Consider the following 24,973-nt stretch of genomic DNA (forward strand, 5'->3'; position numbering starts at 1 on the left):
TGAGAAGCAATGGTGAAAAAATGATCCCTGCTCATTTTCTCTGTGTCACTTACGTTTTCATAGACCTAGATCATATACTTCCTTAGCTGCTTTACTTTCTTTAGCCTGGCATTTGCTAGAGTGCATGCATCTCCATAAAGATGGCTCATAGAAATGTCACAGGCCAGAAGGTTTCTGCCTGTTTTGAGTTCATACCAGGAAGAAAGCTTTTGCTGAGAATTCTTTTCCTTAGGTCTATCCAGAAGTTTTTCACAGCATACAGGATTACTAGACTGCGCACACATTCACTCCAGATTAAATGCACATAAAAAGAAGGCGAAGCTGACCCCATTTCCACTACTTTGACATTTCTTTTTTATTTCTGGTTTTCAACAATGCACAATAATACTCCATCTAGTGCCACTTTAAGGAACAAAATCATGCAAAATCCAGTTCTGGAGAGTTGGAGAGTTTTTATAGAGAAAGCCAGGACATTGGCATTGGTTTCTGTCAGCAGCTGCCTTGAAGTTGTTAGACATTTGAGTCAATCATTTTGGATTTTTTATTGTCACATGGTTCCTGTATTGATAATGCTGGATATATCAACACTACTCACATCAGTTTTAGATACAGCTGTGCTCCCTGCTGCTCCTGAAGACATACTGGGGAAGTATGTGGTGATGTAGAAGTATTGATATAGATCAGGGAATTATTATTACATACATAAACCATGTTAAAAGAAGATTATTAGGGTGGAAAAATGGAGTCTCCAGTTTTAGGAAATACAAGAATTGTGTCTGTGTGGCCTTAAGTGTGTGCTGAGCCACTCTGTTTCATTGCTTTTCAAATATTTTCTGATATTAAAAGGACATCTGCACTGAGGGTGCTGCAGTGAGTAAACTGCTTTTTTATAAGAAGAAATTCCTGTACTACGATTAAAACTACCATTAGGCTATGAAGGATCTTATTGATAGAGATTGAAAGGGGAGTGTAGGGCTCCACAGAGCTAGATAAGAGTTCTCAGTGAGGTCACTCTGCTAAGCCCTTTCACAATCACCTGGGTTGTTCCTGTCAGTAAAGCAGGTTGCAAGCGTTACCCACCACTCCCACCTATCTTCATAATCCCTTGTCTAGATGATGGTCCTAGCCCTTAACAGTTCATTGTGCATAAAGCCACTGGGACATGGACTGGATATATGCTGTTAGGAGGTGTTGTAGAAGTCACACTGCTTTGCTGGACCAGCAGGAAAACTTGTAGTACTTGGACTAAGAACTTTGAACAGACAGTGCAAGTTTTTGAAATTTTGATTTCTGATAATAACTTGAGACCCCGTTAAAATTTGTTCTGAACTAAATTTCCAGTATGGGTATTTTCTGTGTGAAAAGTGGTGCTGTTAAAAGCAGTATATTGTGACTACTTTTTTAAAAGCCTGATTTACTGATAATTTACTTCAGAAACACCTAATGACTTCAGTTTTTGTAAACACTGCACCAAGAGGGGCACTTAGCCCAGTTAAAGATCCTTTCAGAAAACTTTCATACGCTGTGGAGTTATGAAGTAGAGCAGAGAAGAATCAGTTTTTCCTCTCTACAGCTATGTTAGCTCCTCAGCTGAGACTTGCAGTCTGTCAACATCAAGCTGTCATCAAGACTTCTCTTGCAGTGTTAATGGGATGCACAGGTAGCATCTGCCACCACAATCAGCAGGGAGGGACAAAGGCTCATTGGCAAGGGGGTGCAATCCATGCTAGTGGAGAGCTAGCATGCTACGTGCAGGAATTTCATTTAGTGCAGAACAAAACCATCTCAGACTTTTAACTCCTGGAGCTGGTTGTGTCTGGATGAAGCAGCTATAGATTGCTTTATTTATATACAGTCTGTCTTGATCTATTTGTGAAAATAGGCAACCTGTAGCATTACTAAAATATTCCCTGAAACAGCATACTAACCTTTTAAAACTCATCCTGCAGACAAATGCTAAGTCCTTAGGCAGTTTTCTCTTCCCAGCTGTGGACATCTGCATATACCGGGATTTTATTATTTATATATGGCTTGTTACTAACAGCCTCAGGTTAAAAAGCTGAAATTCCATTCTGTTAGGCACTGCATTAAATGAGAAAAAAAAAGGCAGTCTTTTTTGAACTCACTCTCTGATATCATGATAAAACTCAGAGTGGGGCCTTCATATCCAGGGCTTCTAGATGCTACTGGATGATGAATGATAATAATTTCAAAGGAAGTGAGATGAGGTTATGGAAATTGATAACATCTGCCAAGAGAAGATGTGGCTTGTCCTCTGAGTGAAAGTGGCAGCTCAGGCAATGGAAAAGAGGGCGTTACATCAGTGCTTGTGTTGCAAGAGGAAAACTGCTGGTTTTCAGTTGAGGTTAAAACCTGAAGCAAGCTGGAAAACAAGAATCCTCTTTCCTGGGAAAAACTGAGACTTTTTCTTCCTTGGGGAGGAACAGCCCTTTCAAGGTTTGAGAAATTTGTCCCACAGCTGAAGGGAAGTCAATGATTAGGATCCCTGCAGCTCAGCATTGGGCAGACCATGGGCTGAAATCTGGGTCTGTTTTATTCTAAGTAAAAAGCAAGCAGCAGAAGGTTTTCCTTCTGCAGCTCCTGTAGGCAACCGAACACAGTCCACACCAAAATATCCAACAGTCTGTAATTAGGGCAGCAAGCAAAAATGTCAAAAGTCCAGATTAGAATTCTTGGGTCTACATCAGGTAAACCAGGGTCTGTCTTTTCAGTCTCAATACAGGTGATTGTTTCAACTACAGAGCTGTTTGCTGTTTTAGGCTGTCCTTAGTTCTCTCTGTCTGTGTCTGGCCAGGTTGTTCATATGTTGAGTCTGTATTCCTCATACCTGTTTTAAAACTGTGAGGTCTGCAAGAAATTGGTGTGGATGCATATGAAGGGATGGATCTGGTTTTTTAAAATGAATGACAGCAGCTTGGGTGAGAATGAAGAAAATATTGTGGAATTTGATAGGAAACAAATCTGTCTGATTTTTACAAATCTTAGGTAAGTCAAGGTCTATTTAGGTTATTGAAATAATAATACTGTTTTCCAGAAACATCAGGACTGTGCTTTCTAATTTGAGAGCATATTCTGGCCCTTCAGACAAATATCAGACACTAAAAAACAACCAACCCATAACCAACGCACTTTAGAAGGGCTTTCATGCCTGTTGCTTACCAAGGCTTCAAAGGAAGAGCTGAGGTTGCAGCACCAGCCCTTCTGGCTGGAGATGGCTGGAGTTGTTAATGCTGAAGGCTCCTTGCCCGTGAAGCTGTAGTGCGGTGGAGGGGTTTGCTTCTCCAACCTGCCAGTGAAACGCCCCCCACTATGGGCTTTGAGTATTGGGGGTCACTGTCTCTTCTCAGACACAGGTGCATCACTCCATTGGGAATGCTGGGACAATTGTTGAGAATCATTTGCTTTCATCTGACGTGCAGAAAAAAAAGAGAAAACTTTCTTCTTAAAGAAGAAATCAGCTGGTGGTGTTTGTTCCCGTGGGGCTTTGTTTGTGCTCTGAAGGGAACTTCTTGCTGCTTGCAACAGGTTATTTCCTTGACTGCAGTTTCTTGACCATGGTATGAATTTGTGAGGCTTAAGTTAAAGCACTGAATTCTGGCCTGTTGTCAAAGAGGGCTGAGGAAGCTTTCATATGCTGGATGTATATTTCCAGAGTACCCAGCAATTTGCTGATTTTCAGAGGCCAGATTAACAATTATCTAGGACTGTGCAAACTGTGCTTCTGTCTTGTTAAAATTTAAGAAGTGCTTCTTTGTTTCTCAGCTAGAAGGCTATTTCCTGAAAGAGTTTTTAGGGACTACAATATCTGTATATGTCCTTTTTCTTGGCATTTATATCTGCCAACACAGCATCTTTTCTGCTGCTTTGATTCCTCTGTGATTCTATCTTGCATTTCACAGAATTTCACAGAATGGTCAGGGTTGGAAGGGATCTTGTCCAACCCTCTGCTAAAGCAGGTTCACCTAAAGCAGGTTGCACACTGTCATGTCCAGACAGGTTTTTAATGTCTCCAAAGGAGACACCACCAGCAAACTTGCTGAGGGTACACTCGGTCCCTTCATCCAGGTCACTGATGAGTCAGGTGAGCCAAACCAGACCAGCACTGACCCCTGGGGAACGCCGCAAGCTACGAGGCTCCAGCTGGACTCTGCACCACGGATCCCAACCCTCTGAGCTCTGCCATTCAGCCAGTTCTCAATCCACCTCACTGTCCACCACCCAACCCACACTGCCTGAGCTTACTTGTAAAAATGTTGCTGGAGACAGTGTCAAAAGCCTTGCTGAGGTCAAGGTAGACAACATTCACCTCTTTTGCCTACTCAGCCAGTCATTCCACCATAGAATGTTATCAGGTTGGTATTCTGCACACACTATTCACTCCAGCTACCTCTGGCTGAATTACAGAGGTCACTTTACATGAAGAGAAGGTAATGGATGACCAATAGCTTGTTGGGGTTTTTATTAGCCAGAGGGAAGTATCTCTCTTGAAGGCACCACAGCACCTGTTAGCAATTACTCTCTCAAATGTGTGAGGTGTAAATTCTGAAATTTAGGATTACTAAATGCCTGTTTCACAAATGACAAAATTATGCAGGTTGGAAGGACCTCTGCTTCCCTCTCCTCAACACTAATCCAACTAGATCAGGTTGGTCCACACTATGAGCACTTATGTTTTGAATAGCTCCAAGAATGGAGAACCCATGATATCCCTGAGACCTTGCTGTAATAGGGACCTTCCTCTTTGGGGAAAAAAATTATTCCTCAGATCTCATGGGAGTGCCCTGTCTTGCATCTTGTGCCTGCCGCCTTTCACCCTTTCTCTGTGCATCTCTGGGAAGAGTCTGTCTCCATCTTTGCTCTCCCCTCTCATGAGGCTGCTGAAGACAGCAGTAAGGTGCCTTTTAACCCTGCCTTCTTAACCCTACCTTGAAAATCATTACCCATCATAAAGACATGTAAGTTTAATGGCTTTAATATTTTGGATTTTGAGCAGGAAGGGATCAAATTTTCAGGTTTTTATGCACAACCACAAAAGCTACTGTTCTTTTTCATCTGAATTTTTCATTGTTTATATTGAGCTGTGGCTCTCTGATTTTCATTTATTCCAAGGAACTGAAGCTGTAAATAAGACAAATGTTAAAAGAAAGGTAGTAGTGGAAATTGCCAAAATTATAAATACAATTTTAATTGAAAGTGTTTTTGTAGGCCCACAAAAATGCTTTAGTATGTAGTATTGCTTCAGTGCTTGTGAAATAGTTTGTAGTTTCCCCCAAAGAAAGACAAAAAGATTTACAAACTCAAAAGAGCAGACAATTGACTAGAAGTAAGTATTTTCCAGAAGCACTGAAAAGATAGGGTATGTGTTTACGCCTTAAAAAACACCTGGTTTCTTATTTCTCCCTTTGAAGATGCAATCCTCCAAGATATGCACAGAAAGACAGGGTGGCAAAATGTGTTAACCTTACATTTGGACAAAGAGGCTTCTGCAAGCCTTGTATTTGAGATGTTTCAGGTTTGACATGTAAAGAAAAGTTTCAAAAAATAAAGACGTAATAAAAGCAGTAGTGACTTGTTAAAAAATGTTGGACAGTTAAAATAACCTCAGTAAGGAAGCAAAGGCAATGCAGGCAAAGGATATGGAAAATAAATTGTGATGGATGAGTACTAAACCAATATGCAATTAGAGAAAGCAAAGCTATTGTGCAAACAAAAGTGAGGAATAGCATGAATAGGGGCTGGAAAATCTTTATAAATCATGCCTTAGAAGTGGTTTCTTGATAATCAGGAAGCAAGTGAAAGCCTAGGAAAGTAGCATGATGCTTTTTAGTAGATTTGAGGAGGCTGTTTTGGAAAAGCAAAGAAAATAGCACTGAATAAAGAGTAGTTCTGAATATAGTGCAGTCTTCAAAAAAACAATAGGCCAATGCATCATTCACCTCACTTCCCTCTCAGTGGGAGAATCTCTGTGCTTCTGTTATATGTGAAACAGCAAGAGAACGAGCACTCATGACAAAATTACCTGTTCTCTTAGGCAATTCTAAAGAGTCTGAAAGTGCTTGGACTACTGCTGATTTTTAGTGAAAAGTTGTTGCAAGCAGATGTAAGTACAAATAAACATACAAAAGCCTTGAAGAGACTGGATTCTTCAGTCAAAATAACTCAAGGGCAGTACCTTAAAACTTTGTACTCTGTCAGGGTTTGGAACGGTAGCCCTACATCTTACTTTAGCTGATTCTGCTGCAAGGTAGAGACTATAAAAGTGAAATTTCTCCTCAGCCTTTGCACTTACAATTAATACAAAGTGTATTACTTCAGTGGTATTCTTCTGCATTCCTATGAATGGGTGAAAGCATCTGTCAGCAATAAATTAGCATTAACTGCTCTTCAGTTAATACAGTTAATAACATGAGCATTTCTAGATGGTGCAATGCTCATGTGTGCATTTCACTGCTTTCTCAACCGAAGAATTAATTGTGCATGTCTCTGAAAAATCCTATAGCTAATGCGAATGATATTTTATCATCCATCTTCATTATTAAATAGTATGTTTGGCCCAGTCAGATTCTGTGAGCACAAGTCAGGAAGGAAGATCGTTTAAAGAGAAAAAAGAGCTCAGTAAAGAGAAAGCTTATTTGTAGAATGATATTTAGTCTCACTCACTGTTGCATTAGTAGTCAGGCTGAGACTTTGGACAAAAGGACTGATGCCAGGCTCCTTTGCTCCTCACTGGTAAAATCTCCTGCTGTTTACACGGCCATGTACCCATGGTGCTCATGGATTCATTGTTTCATTGCAGCAGCAGGACAGAAACTATTTTTATTGAAAGCTCCATGAACCTTTCGGATTCCCTGGGTTGTTCACAGTACAGGACGTACCTGAGTGTCCTCCATCAACACTGTAGGTAAAGGGAAGTCATTTGAGCTTACTTTGAGACCGAGACATTATGCAAATAAGAAGGCAGTAAGACCAAAAAGTGAACTAGACTGTAAATGTAGTGAGCATGACCTCAACTGTTAAAATATGTGGACTTAAGTGCTTTCAGGCTCAGATGCTGTCAGTCCGTGCCTGGTGCCTTATTTACAGAGCAGGATGTCTGGAACAAAAAACATCAGAGCAGTCTGATGCCTGTACCTTTGCGCCTTCTGCTGCAGAGACTATTCCCTCCACAGCAAATTCACAGGTGCAGTTTGCTAAGGAGACATGTCAGGTTAATAACACAGGTTTTGCTGACCTGAGTCAAACATACCCTTAATATCAAAGAGGATCTTGATCACACTTTTCTGAGGGAAAAGTTTTTCATAATGAGAAGTGATACCTAGCTATTTTTTCTGTTGCATCTGATGTCTGTTAATAAACAGGACAACAGGGTTGTTATGCTTATGTTTAACATTCGGGTCCTATCATATGCATCTGTCCTTTAAGAAATGCTGAAAGATTAACTCAGGTCAGGTTTGACAGCCTGATCTTCAAGGATCTTATCTGCCAGTGGAGTCCTGCACATACCTGTTGTGATGGCATCACTAGTTCTGCAGCTTGTGCACCCTCTGTCTTCTTTAATGACCCCAGTACAAGGCATTTCCAGTGGGCTAACACACAGGCAAAGAAACGAGACTCCTTGGCAAGACTCAAGGCAACCAACTCCAGATTTCTGCTGGGAGATGTGTTTGTATGCATGTGAGTGTGTGTGTGTTGAAGGGGGGAGGAATTTACAGGAAAAAGTTGTGTTAAAAAATACAACAATGTGGAGGGTGTCTGCATATCTGTTCAGTGAACTTATCTAAATATTCACTTTTCTTCCCTTTCTTTTCCCCTTCCCTTCCTCCCTTCTCTTCTCCTGTTTACTGTCAGGAAGGGCCACCTCTGAAGGGCCAATTCAATACAGCCTGGCGCCAACACAGACGGACATCAACAACAGTTCCAACAGTGAGTCTATTTGCAATTGGGAAACTCCTTGATATGGTATTGTTTTATGTGCATGTAAAACACGCAAGAACTCTGCAGAGGACTTCTAGAAGAGGGAGAAGGTAGATTTGTCATGCCTAGCCCCCTCTGGTTGGAGCACCCTGCAAGTTTTTGATGCCTCACTAAAAGCATTAGATACTGATGTGTGAGGGCCAGTGCCAGGGCATTTTACCAGCCAAACAGGCTTCTGGAGCTGCATGCTGTTCAGAAAAAACTGGCTTCCAAGGAAGGAGATACTTAAGATACTTCAGCTGACTAGAGAAGAAGAGGTTGGAAGCCATGCACAGAAAAGTCTCTTAATTGAATTGTTACTTTCCCAGCTTGGGAGAAGAGCTGCCAATTTCAGATTTGGGTTCTAGACAGGTGAAGAGACCTTGCTTTCAGTTTTGGGGTAATTTAGCTGCTATCACTTAGATTCTCTGGTGCTCCCTGAGCACCTGGAGGGGGAAGATGAGTCCTTGCTCTTGTATAATAAGATCAAGGTATAAAAATCTCTTTCTTACTATGCATGCTCACAGTGTTATCCAACACTCGTGGTCCCAGTCCCCAGTGACCACTTCCTCCAATACATGTGTTGGGGAGAGAGACTTTTTATGGGGTTGTAGGAGGGGGGGAGGGAAATTCATTACACAGAGCAAATTAAAAATTATACCTGCTCCTCAATGGTCCTAAAAGGTACTCCTGCCCTACATTTTCCTCTTGCTGACTCTCCTGGGACCAACAAGCTTTGGCCCAGCATTACAGAGAAGGTAGCTGAGGAAGGAGGGAGTGGTTTAAAGGAGAAGTAGACAAGTGAGTGAGCTGGAGGAGTTGCAAAGAGGTGACAGCAAACAGAGGATATCAGAAGGGAAAAGAGATGGCAGTGAAAAGACCCAGAGAAAGCACTTCTGGGTCTCTGGAACAGCAGTCTGAGGGCTGAAAATGTCTCAGTGAGCTGTTTTTTAGCTAAAGTGTCTGGCCTGAGATCTGGAAAAAGTCTCCATTCACCCTCCACTTCAAAGACAGTAGGACAAATGATACCCTCTGGCAGGAGCTGAGCAAGCAGATTCTGTCTGCCACTTATTGAAGACTGACCACCAGAGCTGTATGATTTGTAGCACCTCATTCATGTAATATAAAGCAGTGCACTGTGATTGGATTAACTCTGTTTTTTCTAGCTGCATTGGTCTCAGCATAGTTTAATATTTTCCATGTGTCTATTAAACACTGTATCTTTGGTATATATATGAAGATGCAGGTTTTAATTAATATATTTGAATATATTTGTTAAAATCATGCTCACAAACTGTAAATGTAACTGTAATAATGTTATCACATACAATGCTATAATCTGATTTTGTGCTGCACAGTGAACAATGGAAAATCTACAGCACAGACCAATGTCTCACTGGTCTGTGACTCAAGCAAAGAATTGGTTGTTTATTCTTACCATACTTCTTTGCCTCAAATGCTTGAGTAAGTCATACTGTATTTCTTCCCCCTTTTAATTTTCTGATGGTTTGCTTAAGTCCCACAGTTTGTGCAGTCTCATGATCTCTTCTGTAAACTGTTGCTTGGAAGAGTTGCTATCCAGGGCAGTGCATCAAACCAGCTGTTTAGGCAGCTGTATCGATCTCGTGAGCACTTCTGTGTGTCAGTAAGCATGTGGACATGGGCCTTGAGATCAACAAGAAGACTTACTGTGAAATTGCCACATGCAGTTGAGGGACCTAGGACTCTATCTGTGCCAGGTGGAAGTGATTTTAAAACATTTTGAAATCTCTCAAAGATAGGAAGCTAAACACCAGGGGAATTCAGGCTGATGTTTGGTTTGTGATAGGATACCTTTAGCAGTCAATGAGTGGATCTGAACTGCAACACAGGGCTTATGTCTTACCAGGTCCTAGAGGAAAAGAAATACAGCAACAGAAAAAAGCAAAAGCCTCAGACATGTACAGCCCCATGGTTTGGGAGAGGATGTGCTGCAAAGCACTTTCGAGGGTCTTACCTCTGTGAAATACAATACAATATAATATCTTTCTTTTAGCTCACCTAGTCATCAATCCTGTATTTGTCTAGAGCAGCACTCTATTTTTGCCTTTTTTTCTTTTCAAGTTGTTAGAGCAGTTAATCAAAATTCAAGATGGATTATGATTAGATCTCAAACCCTGCTTTGAACCTTGATTGATTTTCTTAATGTCCGCTGTGCTTCCTATCTAGGAAGAACAGTTTGAGGTTACACTATGTTTTTTCATGGGAAAATTCAGGCAAGAAAAGCAACAGCATAGTAATATCAAGCAGGTAAGCTATTGGGCAAGGCTATTCATAATGTTCATCCAACACATCTTCCTCTCTCCTGCCGCATCCATTTGTATGTAGCCTCTTCCCCTCTCCTGGTCAGAAACCAGACCTCCACAGTTTAATGTTGAAATTATTGTAGTCATGCAATCCTTGGAGATTCCCAACAGCATCTCAAAATGTTGTTAGGACTGCATTACTATAATTATTGTTGTTGTTGTTGTTATTGTTATTAAAGATGGTGTCCTTTGAATGACAAAGCCTTGTACAAATAGGAGATTATCTAGGTGGACAGATTAAAGGGTGAGAAAAAGGAAGGGATCTAAGCCCTGTAACTATGTAGAAATGTCCCTCTGAGTGTGGGGCAGTACTGGAATAGGGGCTGAGAGAGGTTTTACAATCCCCATTCTTGGACATACTCAAAACTTCACTGAACAAAGCTTGGAGCAAGCTGATTGAACCTGGAAGTCATGATTTGAGCAGGGATTGGACTCCATAACCTCCAGAGGGCTCTTCCTGACAACATCATCTTCTAATTCTATTATCTGTGGTAAAATCAGTGGCAAGGTCCTGTGTATTGAGGTACATATAGCTTGATACTTGGTCTAGCACCTAAGCTGCTGAAAATATCCTCCCTCTTTGGAAATAAGATGTCTCCTTCAACTTTGGAAATAAGCTGTCTCTTCCAAAACCACTAGGTAAATGCCGTTTTCTGGTAGTCTGCAGTGGACAGGAGAAAAACATCATGGAATTTTGTGTATCAGATTAAAATGAAGCCTGCTATATACACAAAGTAGCTAGATTTTAGGAAAAAAGGGCTGGAAGCTGAGCTGGCAATCTTAAACAGGGAAAGACATCTTGCTCCCCGTAAGACTAAGACTGAGTGAACTTTCTCAAGGACAGAAGAACAAATCTGTCCTTTCACAGATGTCCTGGGGATCAGAGCTAGAGGCATCTCACTCTGACAGCATTGTTCCTGTTGTGTAGCTAAATTGAATGGGTCAGGTCCTGGGGCTGTCAATCCAGCTAAATTTGCACCAGAGTTTAGAAAGGAAGTAGATATTCTCCAAGGGCTAAATGCCAGTGACTCTGATGTGACATTGTGGTAAAGTTCTGGGCTCTTTCAGTGGGAATAAAGTACTGTTGCATTACTGTAATGAGTTGTGGTATCACATCCATTGCTCTTTTATTGTGTGTTTTCAAACCCTAGGCTCCCATTTGGTTTTGAGGGACACCAGATTTTTAGTTCTGAATGTCTTCTTTATCTTTTATGTAGTGATGAAAATCAGAACTGAGAGCTATTTATAAATTTCTGCTGTGCATACTGAGCTCCTAAGTATTACCTGAGGCAGGGTCTGTAGGAGGAGGTAATACCAACTGACACAGATGTCAAAAACAGACTGATTTTCTGACACATTAGTCACTGTTCGTATCTGAAACAGAAGCAAGAAATTTCAAGTTATCGTGCTACATTCTAGGTTTCTTGGCTGTTGCATTTTAGTTCTTAAAATTCCTGTTCAGAATCCACTGAGACTGCTTAGGTAGCTGCTATTCATTTTAGTGGGTTTGGGGATAAGTAAAATGTCAGCAAGATTAATGATTATAATTGAATGTAAAATGTTTTCTGTTTTTTCTTGCTATCTATGATATTACTAGGTTTTTTTAGTGGCCATTCATCGAAAAGCAAACTAGCTGACTCCCTGAGACATTCCAAATTGTTTCTGCAGTCTGCTGATGGCCACCAGTTCTGCCGGCAGAGTTCATAGAGAACATTCAGAAAGCAAATCTATATCACTAACAGCACTGCTGCCAGTTGACTTTGTTATTACAAAAGTTAAATCCTTATCCTTTCTATGCTCTGACATACACACCGTGATGCCTGGATTTTGTCAGCGTCCTAATCACGTCTGTCACAATACAAATTGGATGGAAAATCTTCCACAGGAGCATCCTGCCCACAATTTTAACATTAGCCAGAAATAATTGTGCAGTGTCTTCTGTGGAAGCATTTAATTCCATCACAGCTGCCAATTTCAAATGATTGGTTTTGTTCCAGTTAATAGGAGCTGCTACAGAAATGTCACTTTGGCACAAATTTTGGTGCTGAGATCTGCAAGAAGCAGAAAACCAGCAACCATGGAGAGAAAGGGTCTGTCTGTCGTCATGTGGAGCAGCTTTTAAGGATGGTGGGATAGCTGGACACCACTTGTTTGCAGTTACCAGCTCCTCATGCACATAGAATTTTATGCACCTGAACAACTTGGGAGTGTATTTGTGACAGGACAGGGGCATAATGTTGTTGACCTCCTTCTGAGATGATAATGCATGCCAGCGCCAGGTTATGGCCCTCAGGGTCCCCATCTACAAAACTAAAACAACACAGAAAAAAGTTTGCTTTTCCACGTGAGGGGGACAGGAAGAGGTGATGGCAGAAATCAGACAAGAGCACATGCCAGTGCTCAGTGGGAGACTGGCATGTCAGGAGAGTCTCAGCAGTGTCAATGCCAGTGTAGGGTGAGCCCCAGCAAGAAGTCTGTGTCTGTTGCTCAGGATGGGGGTACAGGGAAGGGGCACTCATGAGGTTCAGAAAAAGCAGAAGTTGGTCTTTTAAATCAAGGTGTTAAAGCTGTGAAATATTCAGGGTTGTGGGATAATATTTTTTTAGTGACTGCCTCCAGGTGATGAATTTAAAAGACAAAAACATGCAACAATTGCTTTTTCTTGTTGTTGTTTTTTACATATTATAGCTTGTATTTCACAGATGTATTTCACAGATATTCTGAAGCCTGTTTACATGAGGACACTAGGTCAATAGTATCTGAATTAATTTTTGAACTGCATTTATTACACAGAATTAGAGACTGATGGGGGCACTCTCACTCAGAATTTAGCTAAACTAAAATAAAGGGTTAGATTCGAGAGCAGGGTGTGAAAAGCAATGAAGACAGAAGGAGAATTTGCCTTCACCTGAATTTTGTGAAAAGCTCATGGAGATAAAATGCTATAAATCAGGTCTTCAGCCAGTATAAGTGAGCATTATCCAGTGATTTCATTCAGGTGTTCAGTCAGGGAAAAATTGGTCCTCAGCAGGCAGTTAACCATGCAGAGTATGAATGCTCAGGAACTGGCTGGGATGTAGGAAAACAGCAGAAACCGCAGAGGTTTACAAAAGCACCTGTTGTTTAGATCAAGTTAAAGCACCCTTTGGCTTTTCCAGCTTTGTGCAGAAACCAGATTATTGTAGTTTTTAAGTCAGTAGTTTTGCATCTGGCTGCTTCTTTTGTGACCAGGACAAACAGGGCATAGTAGAAAATGCAAAATGGAGTAAACTAAACTTGGAGAAATAGACACTTTTGCCTTAAAATAGAAGAATTCATAGGCAGTGGTAGAAATTAAAGATAGCAGTTTCACAACATGCAATTAGACTGTAGAATCCTCTACTATGGAAAGATTTTGAAGGGTTTAGTTAAATTCAAAGTAGTGTTAGCAAATTGTATGAATTACAAGAATACCTAGACAGATGATTATTAATTATGATGAAAATTCTGGGAAGATTATTAGATGCTGTTCTTCTGGTGTTATTCTAGTCTGTATCAGGATGAGATAATCTAACAGACAGCCAACCTGCAGTAAGCAGAAAATTACCTGAGAAATACCTAGGACTGATCACTCTGAGACATAAGATTTGGAAGACCTTGGGTCATATTAGGTTAATGGCTGGACTCGATAATCTTAATGGTCTTTTCCAACCTAAACAATTCTCTGATTCTCTATTCAGGCTATCACTTGGTCTAGCTTCTTTTTTTGAACTCCCCCATCCTTATTTTAGCTGAGTTAAGCCCTTCAAGTGTCCAGTTGCTGATGAGTAATATATTTTGATCATACCGATTCACAGTGACTCAGGAAACCTGACTTTTTAATGCAACTTGTAGGAGAACCATGTTGAGCTAGGTGTGCTTGGAGCCTTAATATTGCCATAAATAACGGTGCTGATGAAACAGGTGAGTAGGTTTAACTCTTAGCCTAGCATGAAGTCAGTGATCAAGATAAAGTTGGAACTGTTCAGTACTGTCATAACAGCAGTGTGCAAGTTTATTATCAATGTACTGTGAAAACGCAAGCTGTGGGAATCGACAGGTAGGTTTGCTTGAAGGATCCTCAGGGCTGCAAATAAAGCATCTATGTCCAGGTCTGCTAGGGCACATTATGCAACAGACTTTCTCCTCAGCAAAGAAATTGGTGGACATGAGGGAAAATGCTGCTTTCTCTCCTTCCATGACTCACAGGGGAAGAAATGCAAAGGGGTTTATATGGGAAAGAGCAAGAGCCAGGAGTAATGGTGCTGGTCACTTCACATCTACCTTTCACATGGCAAACCCAGACAGTCCCTGTTCATAGACATCTTCATTGTGAACAGCAAAACCAAGGATGAGAGAGTAAGTTAGTAGTCATTTAGTGGAGTAACAAGCATGTCTTACAAATTAAAAGGCATGTGACATTGAGTGCCTTGTGTGGACACCTGGTAGCCACTACTTGCAGAGGAACTGAAAAGGGAGAATGATGCCTCATGCAAAAGTGCCGAAAGTTTGGGCCATGTTTTGCTGCCTGCATATCTTCCTAAGACCTTGTATGCTTCTGGCCAGCTCTAAGGTCTCCCTTTTCATTGCCTTCAACAGTACCTCAAACTGCTGTTACAGGCACTTATTTCTTCTCTGGTCTCAGTGTGCAGAACGACTTTATATCTGGAGAGTTCATCCCAGCAGTCAGCAAGAAAAAGCTAGTATGCAGCAATTTGAATAGGAATTCCTCAGCACTCTGACTTCTCCTTATCTAGAAATTACAAAGGAATTATTGCAACTTAGTGAGTTAAGAAGTACATTTAAAATACCTCTTATTTAGGTGTTTTTTTAGTTTATGTCAGTGTAATAACTATTACTATTCCACAGTAATTAGGTTCGTATGAAGTATTTTACTGGTTGAACTGCAAAAGTTTAACTGGTTATGCATTATTTATGCAAGTAATTTATGAGAACTTGTGTCATGTCCTCTGAGTGATGTTCACATCTTATGAAATCCCAACATCATCAGTAAGCATCTGGTGAAATCTTTACAGAAGTGCTTGTCCTGGGAGCACTAGAGCAGGAATTTAAAATTGCTCAGTATATCCAACAAGGGTAGTTTTATAGAATGCTTTGGGTTGCAAGGGACCTGTAAAGATCATCTAGTCCAGCCCCAAACTACTTTTCTTGTTTGGAATGGCCAAGTCATTTATGGTTATGTTTTTCTTTTTTAAAATGCAATGTTTTCACCACATCATTGTCCTGAATTATAAAATTACGCTTTCTTTTTATGATACAAACATAATTTCTGTGCAGTATTCCTCAGCTCTGAAATAATTAAACATTATAATTATGTCACCTCAGTCCAAAGTATCCTCTACAACTCTTCACAGTTTTGTAAAGGAAGAATTCAAAAAAAGGAGACCTCTGCTCATGCTGTAGCATTTTCACATCAAGTTCGTACTTGTATGAGGAAGAAGAACTTCGAAAGGTCAGAAGACACCATAGTTTACAGGCTCTTTCTGTTGTGGCTGCTGCAGCTCTTTTTCTTCTTTTGCACTAGGCAGGTACGGTCTGATTAAACATAACTTGGATGTGACAGTTTCCAAAGGATCAGGTTTGAGAAAAGCCAGGAGAACAGTGTGGCTGAGGTGACAATCTAACTGCTTGCAAGCCAGCAGCTGCTCTCATGCTTAGATACAGTAATTTTTAACTCTAGCTTACCCAGCTGAAAGGTGCAAAACATCTTTCAAAAAGAGCAGAAAAATTCAAAAACGTTGTGAGATGCACTAAGAGCATCCAGAAGTTGTCCAAATAGCAAATAGTCAGGGGCCAGCAGGCAGTGTGAGCACAAGAGGAAAGCAAGCAAGCTATTGAATTTAACAGCTCATAAAGCAGCAGGTTGTATTTCGTGAAATAAAATGGGACATGTTCTGGAACTTTTTATATAGGTATGGATTGTAGCTCAGGGAGAGAAACACCTCTCCCTCCCTTTCTTTTCCCTGGCTCCCTTTATTCATGCATAGCTAAGTGTTGTGGGCTGCTGGCTGCCTGTAGGAGTGAGTCCTTGCTTCTGTAAAGCCCAGTTGTGCTGATAGGGCTGTTAGTGTGAACTGCCCAGGGACACTTGTTACTGTTGTAGACAAGATTTTGAAGGATGAAACTGCTTCAGGAGCAAACAGTTACGCTGGTCAGACTAGATTGTCATTATGGATCTTTCCTGATTCTTAATATGCCTCACTTATAACAAGAAGAAAATATTTTTCTGTAAGAGGACAACCTTTTACTTCCTCCTTTAACAATCTCTACACCAGCCCACATGTAGTCATCTCTGTCACAGGGTAACTCCTGCCATTGTGCTGACTAAGCCTACAGAAATGCAAAGGGAATTCTGTGTATGCCACACTCTACCTGTTCCATCTCATAGATGTAACCAAGCTCCTGATTTCATAGAATCAGAGTCATAGAATCATAGAACCATTGAGGCTGGAAAAGACCTTTGAGATCATCGAGTCCAACCGTTAACACAGGACTACCAAGTCCGTCACTAAAACACATCCCTAAGCATCACATCTACACATTTTTTTAAACACCTCCAGGGATGGTGATTCCACCATTTCCCTGGGAAGTCTCTTCCAATGCTTCAACACCCTTTCAGTGAAGAAACTTTTCCTAATATCCAATCTAAATCTCCCCAAGTGTAACTTGAGGCTATTTACTCTTACGCTGTTGCTTGTTATCTAGAAGAGACCGACCCCACCTGTCTATGAACCCCTTTCAGGCAGTTGCAGAAAGCAATAGGGTCCCCCCCTGAGTCTCCTCTCCAGACTGAACAACCCCAGTTCCCTCAGCCGCTCCTCATAAGGCTTGTGCTTCAGACCCTTCACTAGTTTCACTGCCCTTCTCTGGAGGACAAAGTACAGAAAGCCTAGCAGGGCAAAAATGGGATGCAAGTGACAAAGTATCTAGTGGGGCTGACAGAAATTCAGGAGGGAAGAACAAAGAAAGACATGCCACTTACAGCCTCTTATGAAGCTACTGTAATGACTTTGGCTAATTTCATATTTTCAGTATGCTGAATTAAGTCTTTCTTCCCACAACCCATCTCCCCCAAACCCCACCCCGTGATTTTAAATGAGCTATAGCATTTGGGATTTGCTTTCCGTTGCTAAAGTGTTTACAAAGAGCTTCTTGCCACTGTACTCCAAGGCTAATAATAACGCAGGGCTGTTGGCACAGTCATTAGAATGAGAAACAAGTTTAGGCTGCACTATCCTCAAATTAAATTAGTCATGATCTCTGCGTGTCCAGTCAGCCTTCCCATCTTCTAGCATCTCTGGGATGGCTCTGCTGCATGGCCAGCCCCAGTTACACCCTGATGTTTGCAAAGATGGCTTATCAATCCCTTCTGTGCCTGTTAGTGGCCTCCTCTGCTAAACACATCTGTAGGTATCCAGGTGATCTATCAAAGAAAGAAGAGGGAAAGACGTGGAAAACCCCTTCCGATAAAGGTCTCAACATGTTATTGAAGCACCGTGGGCCTTCATAAGCACTACTTGTATGTGGACAGGCCAGGTGTTCAGGCAATGTGACAGCTGTTCTCTCCAGCATCTGTTGTTATCCCATTACACCTGCTCAATGCCCTGAAATTCAACCTTAGCTCAATACTGCTGCATCTTTCTCCTTCCATATCTTCACACTCCCCTAAAGCCATCCAAGGTCTCGGAGGTCAGTGCTTGCCCCAGCTCCCAGCCATGCTTCCCTGACTCCTCACTTATGCCATCTCTGCCATTCCTGCAATTGCAATAACTGACTAACAAGCCAGTCAAACCCTCCTTTTGCAGGGGTATTTTTCAGGTGAATCACTGGATCTGTGGGAGAAGAGACTACTAACATCTCTGCTCAGGGAAAGGCTGACATTTCAGCTCAACCCTTATTAAAGTCCAAACCAGAAAGGTATTAGGAAGACTTTAGTGAGGGGAAAGACTTCTACAAGTGGTCAGTCTAGCTGTGAATTGCAGCACCACAGAATAACATTGTCTGTATGTCACTCACAATACTGGTGAAAAAGCAAGAGCACTTCAGGCCAGTTTGGGCATTACTGGAACACCTCAATCCAAAGGAGACACTCAAGCCCATGTCTGGTGAGGTTTCACAGGACTGCCTTCCCAACAGGATGACTTGACTTTTCTTCCCATTGCTTATGCCTGTTGCCAAACAGTCCTCACTGATGGGGGCTTCTGCAAGATAGCTGTTATCAGAAGTGCAGGCAGATTTCTCTTACCATGGCTGCCTGAAGTGATTCTGCATTCTTACCAGTCTCTTCAAAATGTAATGCTTGCCCCTGCAAAACATAATTAAGATAATTACCCACCAGATCAATCTCCTGCTGGGTACGAGTTCTTTCATGCATGTGGTCTTTAGATCAAGACTGGATTTGGGGTAGTCAGGGACTGTTTGTTTCTACATGGATTTCAACCACAAGAAAAGCTACCCTGTCTTCAGGGGTTTGGCTTTGTTAGGCTGTGCAGTTGGGTCTAGGCTTTACTGACAGGGCAGGTTCACTGCTTTCTGAGGGATGGGAGGTAGGAGGCACAGTGCAATCTAGGCTATGGCTACAGGAACAAGCTGCCAAGATAATCCAGCATATATCTTTACAGAATGTCAGGTACTCTCTTTAAAATGAGTGCACCATATTCTGTCACCCTATCACCAATGTAAGGCAGCTCTCTCCCTATGGAAATGCTTCTTGTTTAGAGTAAGAGGAGAAGTCAAGTTTTCCAGGTGTCTATCATGTCTTAAACCTATTGGTATGAGGTAAGGAGTTAAGCCCCAAGACTTTTTCTGTCCTCCTTCCAACGAATGCACAATGGTTTCTGTTTTGCTTGCAGAGAAATACCTCACTTCTCTCCTTGCTAATCCCATTTGTATTGGGTTTCTTCTCCCTCTCTGATACAGAAGGTTGCCAGCATGTTCATGCCCAGCAGGCATCAGTTGGTGTCTGTTCTTAAATTCAAAGCACATAGCTGTGCCCTCAATTTCCATTCTTTAGAAACCCGAATGTACCATGATTAAAATAGACTGCAAACAGATGCTTGATGATAAAGAGGTCTCATTTGCTTGTACTAATTGCAATTTGTGCTGTGAGGATTTTATGACTGTCTAACAGCTAATCTTTGTAAGAGTTCAATGAATCTGCTGGGCTTGGGGCTTTGGCATGGCCATGGTAGGCCTGTGGTTTTGATTTGTGGAAGTTTTGGATTCAGAGCTCACTGAACAGCCCAGAACTACTCAGCCATGGGAACTGACAGCAAAATGCATAATCTGTCACACCCTCCTGCTGCAAATTTGATATGTAGGGACATCCCTCTTCCACTTGTATCCATCCTGCACTGCTTTATGCACTGGAAAATTGGTCATTTGACTTCTGGATGTGAAAAGCCTTCCTTACTGCAGAGTTTAGAAAGGATCCTTCAATTTTCTTTCTTTCATACCAATTGAACTTCAAAGAGCAAAGACCAGAAAAGGCAGATGGGGGCAAAACAAAGTGGTCTTTACAAAGGCATCACTTAAAATCTCTTCCAACATCAGGCAAGAGCAGGTCACAAGCTATGAAGGGAAAAGGCAGATGTGGCCCTGACTAGGTATGGAGACAAGTGTCTGAAGCAATTCTGATGATGTTGTTGATAGTTCAGCTGTTCATATGCCCCCCAAGAGGAGCCTGGTGGCTCAAGAGAAAGAACAGAATAGTGTCTCTCCTCCTGCAGCCCCAAGGCTTGTCCTTATACCAGTCTTTGCTGTCAAGTTCTGGGGACACACCAGACCAGCCCTACTCACTCTAAACAGCATTGTACATCAGGAGCGAGTCCCTCCACAGCAGTCTGAGACCGGTGTGGAGAGAACTGGACTTCAAGTGAAACAAAGCTCTCTATTCTTCTAGACAGAAGTTATCTGTCCTCCCAAGTTTCAAGATACATGAGCAGGTCTGCAGGTGCCCTGCCAACACCCTGGCTCTCAGTGAGTGAGCCAGCAGCACCCGAGGCTGATGCTCCAGCTGTGAGTGCGCCCCAGGCTGCAGTGGGACTGCAAGGGAAGGTAGTTCTTGTTTGTTTTCCTGAGCACTCTGTTAAAACTTTGAATCCTGTGTCAAGAGTAAAAGCAAGCTGCAGGCAAAGTAGAAGCTGGCCAGGCATGTGTTTTTTATTTTATTTGTTTTTTATCAGTACAGCAATTGTGGATGGAGTTGGAGTTTCGGCTCACATTTATTATCACTCTTAGATGTTGTTTTTGTAAACCTGGTGTTTCTGTGAAAACGAACAGAAATGGCAACATGATAGAGGAGAGAAGGAGAAAAAAACTAGGCAAGGTGGTAAAGGCACTGGTACATGGGGTTTTATTTCAGGCATTTGCATGTTACTGAAAATGTAAATTACAGGAGACAGGGAAGCTGCAAGGAGCAGGGCCATATGGTATGATAAGTTTAGCTCTTGGGTGTCTTGAGCTTTTTATGGTTGGGTCAGAAGTGAGTGATTTCAGCGCACATAGGGCTGTACTCAAACTGTTTCCATTATGTCCCTGGTAGCAAGCATCATCTGTCTGGTGGGAGCATTTGGATGCTGGGCTGAAGCAGTCGCTCTCCATCTTTCTTCATAGATTGACTGTGTGATAAATAGGCCAGTGTCACTTGAAGCACCATGCATGTGTCGCTAGTCTCTTGGCCAGTAACTTCGACTCCTCCTAAATCATGCCAGGTGTGGTATCCCTTGTCAATGCTTCCTAGCTGGAAAATAAAAAGCATCCAATTCCTTTCTTGTACAAGATAAATATGTGAACTTTTTAAAGAGTAATTTTGACTTTGAAGAAGTGTCATTTAAGAGACCTTTAGTTCATATAAGAACTTTAATAGTTCACTATTATTTAGTCAGCTGAGTAACTTAGCTGAATTTAGTTAATTACAGCTACTAGCCCAGCATCTGCAGTTGGCCTAGATGATGGTTATAGGTCCCTTCCAACTGAAATTATTGTATTGTATTGTATTCTACTCTACTCTACTCTACTCTATTCTATTCTATTCTATTCTATGAATGCGTTATACTGGAGTTAGCTATACCTCTGAATGTATCAGTGTAACCCCCTTTCTAAAAGTCTAAATTGAAATTAGAACAATCTGGTATTTCTGAAGAGTTTTGCAAAAATTGAGAATGATGTATTATAAATAATCATACAGGAGGTGAAGTCTCTCGTCTTTTTTTAATTTAAGATTATTACTTGGCATCTTCACAGATCCAGGAAATTTACCATTTTCCTTTTGATGAGAAGGGAGTTAGGAGTGAGTTTCACAGTCAAAAGGACAGGGGGACTGTCAAAAGGACAGGAGGACTCTTGGCATAAAGTAGTTGTTTTCAGACCAGCAAATCCTGTTCTGAAGTTGTATTTTCCACGGTCATTTTCAGAAATCTTTGCACAACCTTATGCATAGAAAGTGGTTTAGAAACAAAGAACTTGCATGAAATGCTTTCTTATCCTCCTTCAACTTCTGCTCCAAGGCTCAGAGTGAGTAAACCTCTTAAATACAACCTTGAAAGCTTAACTGAAATCAGGATGGAATGACAGAGGCCAATAAAGTGCCATTGCTTCAAACTGAACATCAAGTAGTACCATTCCTCAACTAAGCAAATGCAGTCATCAGCACCCGCAATAGGAACGAGGGTACATCACAGATTTGTCTACCAGGGAATCAGATTGATAGTGATTAGGATTTAACAGCTCAACAAGGAAAAAAACCAAAACCATTCTCCATAGCATGCAAAGAGAGGACTATAGTTGTGACTAAGAGTGGCTGTAACACAGCTAATGAAGGCAGTGCTCCTGCAGGAGCTGTGTGCCCCTGCTTACTCTGGAGGCGGTTATGGGCAGTTAGAGAGCATGGTGAGGTTCTGAAAGAAGCGATGCTGGCACCAAACTGAGCTGTGGTCTTGGATCCTCTCACTTCTTCCATGATGTTGAAGGTCATCTCATGGAAAGTGTATTTCCTTTAAGAGGAAGGATTTGTAGGGGAAAAAAAAATCCTTTAAATAATCCTTTAGTTTATGGATTACACACACACACACACACACACACACACACTATTTTTTCATTTTCTGCTATTCAGGTCTGAAACTTCTAAGGAGAAATTTCTTGGGGATTTTTCAGGTTCCCTGCCAGTGATCAGTGAGCAAATCTTTTCAGGGAGAAACCTGAGGAAAGGCCTTACTGGTTTCCTTGCTTTGCCATGGATTTTTGTTGCAGTTTCACAACCCTTCACAACAAACCAGAGAAAACAGATGCTTGAGTTATTTTAAGGGTAATTCTAAATAGCATTTCTCCCCCAGTGTTTTGGTTTTCTCTACTCAAGGGTCAGAGTTAGAACGGTGGTAAGGAATCTATTTATTCTTATAACCAGTTCCTCTCAGCGATGTTAATCCCCCACACCTTTGCAGTCACATTCCAACATTGCAAGATAACTTTGAAATAAGAAGGAAGCTCCACTGAGGGTTTGTGCTGTGGTATATTCCAAGTTATAAAGATTCACTGTCCAGCTCCCCATTTGCAGATTTAAGAGCAACTCTGAAAATTTCAGCCTGTGGGGCTAGTGATATTTGGAAGTTGGAAGTCTGCAGGCAGTTATAGGAAATCCCAAAGACACAGCTCTGCATAAGGTGCACAGGTTTGTTGGGCCAAGTGGGTATTCACAGGATTTGGCAGGATGCAACAGCCTCAACTACAGTTTCATCCAGCAACAGCTGAATTGAACCTGTAAGTCTGGCTAATTTCTATGTCAAAAATCAGTGGGAGAAGTTTTTTACCTTCCAGTCTGTTCCACTTCAGAACAGAGTTTTCATCATGACTTCCTCAGACCACCACAGATTCCCAGCCTCTGATTAGTCTTGGGGGTTTTAGGCTTTTTGACTACATTTGAGTTTTCTGATTTTTATTTTGCTATGTAAGCTTTTTTTTTTTTTAATTGCCTAAGGCAACATGCTGGAGGAATGAAGAGAGTGGCTAAGCCAGATCAGTAATGACAGCCTGCAAAAGCCTGCACTCTGCTACCATCAGGCATCCAGCAAAGTCTCCTGAGCCTTTGACTGGACATTAACACTGTTCCCCTTCATGACACAGGAAACTCAGTCTGCCTTCATCAGCAGCATTTTGGTATAGATGTCATACCGCTTTGAGGTAATTTCCAGTCATTGATAAGAATGAGCTGATTGCCCTTTGCTTCCCTGGGGCAAAAGCTCATGCCTATAAAGGCCTTATGTTAGTGGCTTTATGTGATTACAACTAAGCCCTTAATTTTATCATTTATAGGGGTACTAAGCTCCTGCACCAGCAGAGAGAGCTGTAAACTGATAGCAACACAGAGGAAAGAGAAAGGGTATTTTCCACAGTGAGCCCTGGGGAGAGGCAGCAGTCACCTTTGGCAAGGGTCCCACTAGTAGTTTTTCTAGAAAACATGTATCAGCATCTTCATAATCCCGTTCTGATGGAAACAAGACATTACTGGAGGAGGACTAGGCAGTGCAGTCATTGGGAGGGCTTCTTTCCCTCTGCAGACCTTCTCTATTTTGTAGTATTCCCACTGCTTCACCCTGAGTTAGGCTGTTCTCCACCTGCCTAACCCAGGAATTAGTGCAGCTCTGTCTTTTTTTCCACTTCTCTAAATGAAGCATAAAACTGAAATACAATACTGGCTACACACTAATCAGTGCCTATTTAGAAATACCCCTGGAATGATCTTTTGGTCCCATAAAGGTTTGCATTTAGACTTGTAATTTAGGACTGTACAGGTCAATCCACAGGAAAACAGTTGAAATGTGTAAACAACTAAAAATAAACTACTGCTATGCTGTCCAGGGTGCTTATCTCTTGCAGGGCATAATTGTGCATTAAATTAAGTGTTGAACAGATGGACTTGGGTAGGAGGTGCAGCTGCCAGGCACTCTCCTGCTGTGAAAGGAGAGATTTTTCAAAACTTTATACACTGTTTTATTTTGTGCATTAATTGTATTAAAAGCTAATTGACTGTGCTTTTGAAAGGCTCACCTCTATTTGCTAAAGCCGTCACCTCTGCAAATTTCTCTGTGTATCACACACTGCATTGCTGAGTGGAGGGATCCATAGAAACATGACTTTATACTTAGTTTTCTAAAGATAGGCTTGGAAGCCTAATTTTAGGTATCCAGGTCTGAACGTTTTGTTCAGATTTTGGCAGGGACAAAGCAAGTAATTTTCTAAACTCTGGACAATCAGAACTCTCCTCTCCTCTCCTCTCCTCTCCTCTCCTCTCCTCTCCTCTCCTCTCCTCTCCTCTCCTCTCCTCTCCTCTCCTCTCCTCTCCTCTCCTCTCCTCTCCTCTCCTCTCCTCTCCTCTCCTCTCCTCTCCTCTCCTCTCCTCTCCTCTCCTCTCCTCTCCTCTCCTCTCCTCAGTCTCTGAGGAAAGTGATTCCCCTCACCATTGTTTCCATTTGAATTCATTAGCACGTAGTTGTTTCCACAGCTTGCTGTTCCAACCAGTTGTCTGCCTTGTTTGCTGCCTTCCTCCACATGCTTGTGCCAGTTTTCTGCGGGCTAAAGAGGAGTTCAAAGATGTTGTTGGACCTTTTGCTGCAACGTAT

The 24,973-nt window shown here is 41.7% G+C and overlaps 1 protein-coding gene across 1 annotated transcript in view; it reads left to right on the forward strand.

Annotated features, from left to right (window-relative positions):
- The first annotated feature begins 7,874 nt into the window (after positions 1–7,874).
- LOC129734658 (pro-neuregulin-1, membrane-bound isoform-like) overlaps positions 7,875–24,973 on the forward strand; it is a 165,388-nt gene continuing 148,289 nt past the window's right edge. The window contains exon 1 of the mRNA XM_055698305.1: positions 7,875–7,944. The gene's annotated coding sequence lies outside the window, so the exon portion shown is untranslated. The remainder of the gene's footprint in view (positions 7,945–24,973) is intronic.

Source organism: Falco cherrug, chromosome Z (genome assembly GCF_023634085.1).
Source record: "Falco cherrug isolate bFalChe1 chromosome Z, bFalChe1.pri, whole genome shotgun sequence".
NCBI classification, from domain to species: domain Eukaryota; kingdom Metazoa; phylum Chordata; class Aves; order Falconiformes; family Falconidae; genus Falco; species Falco cherrug.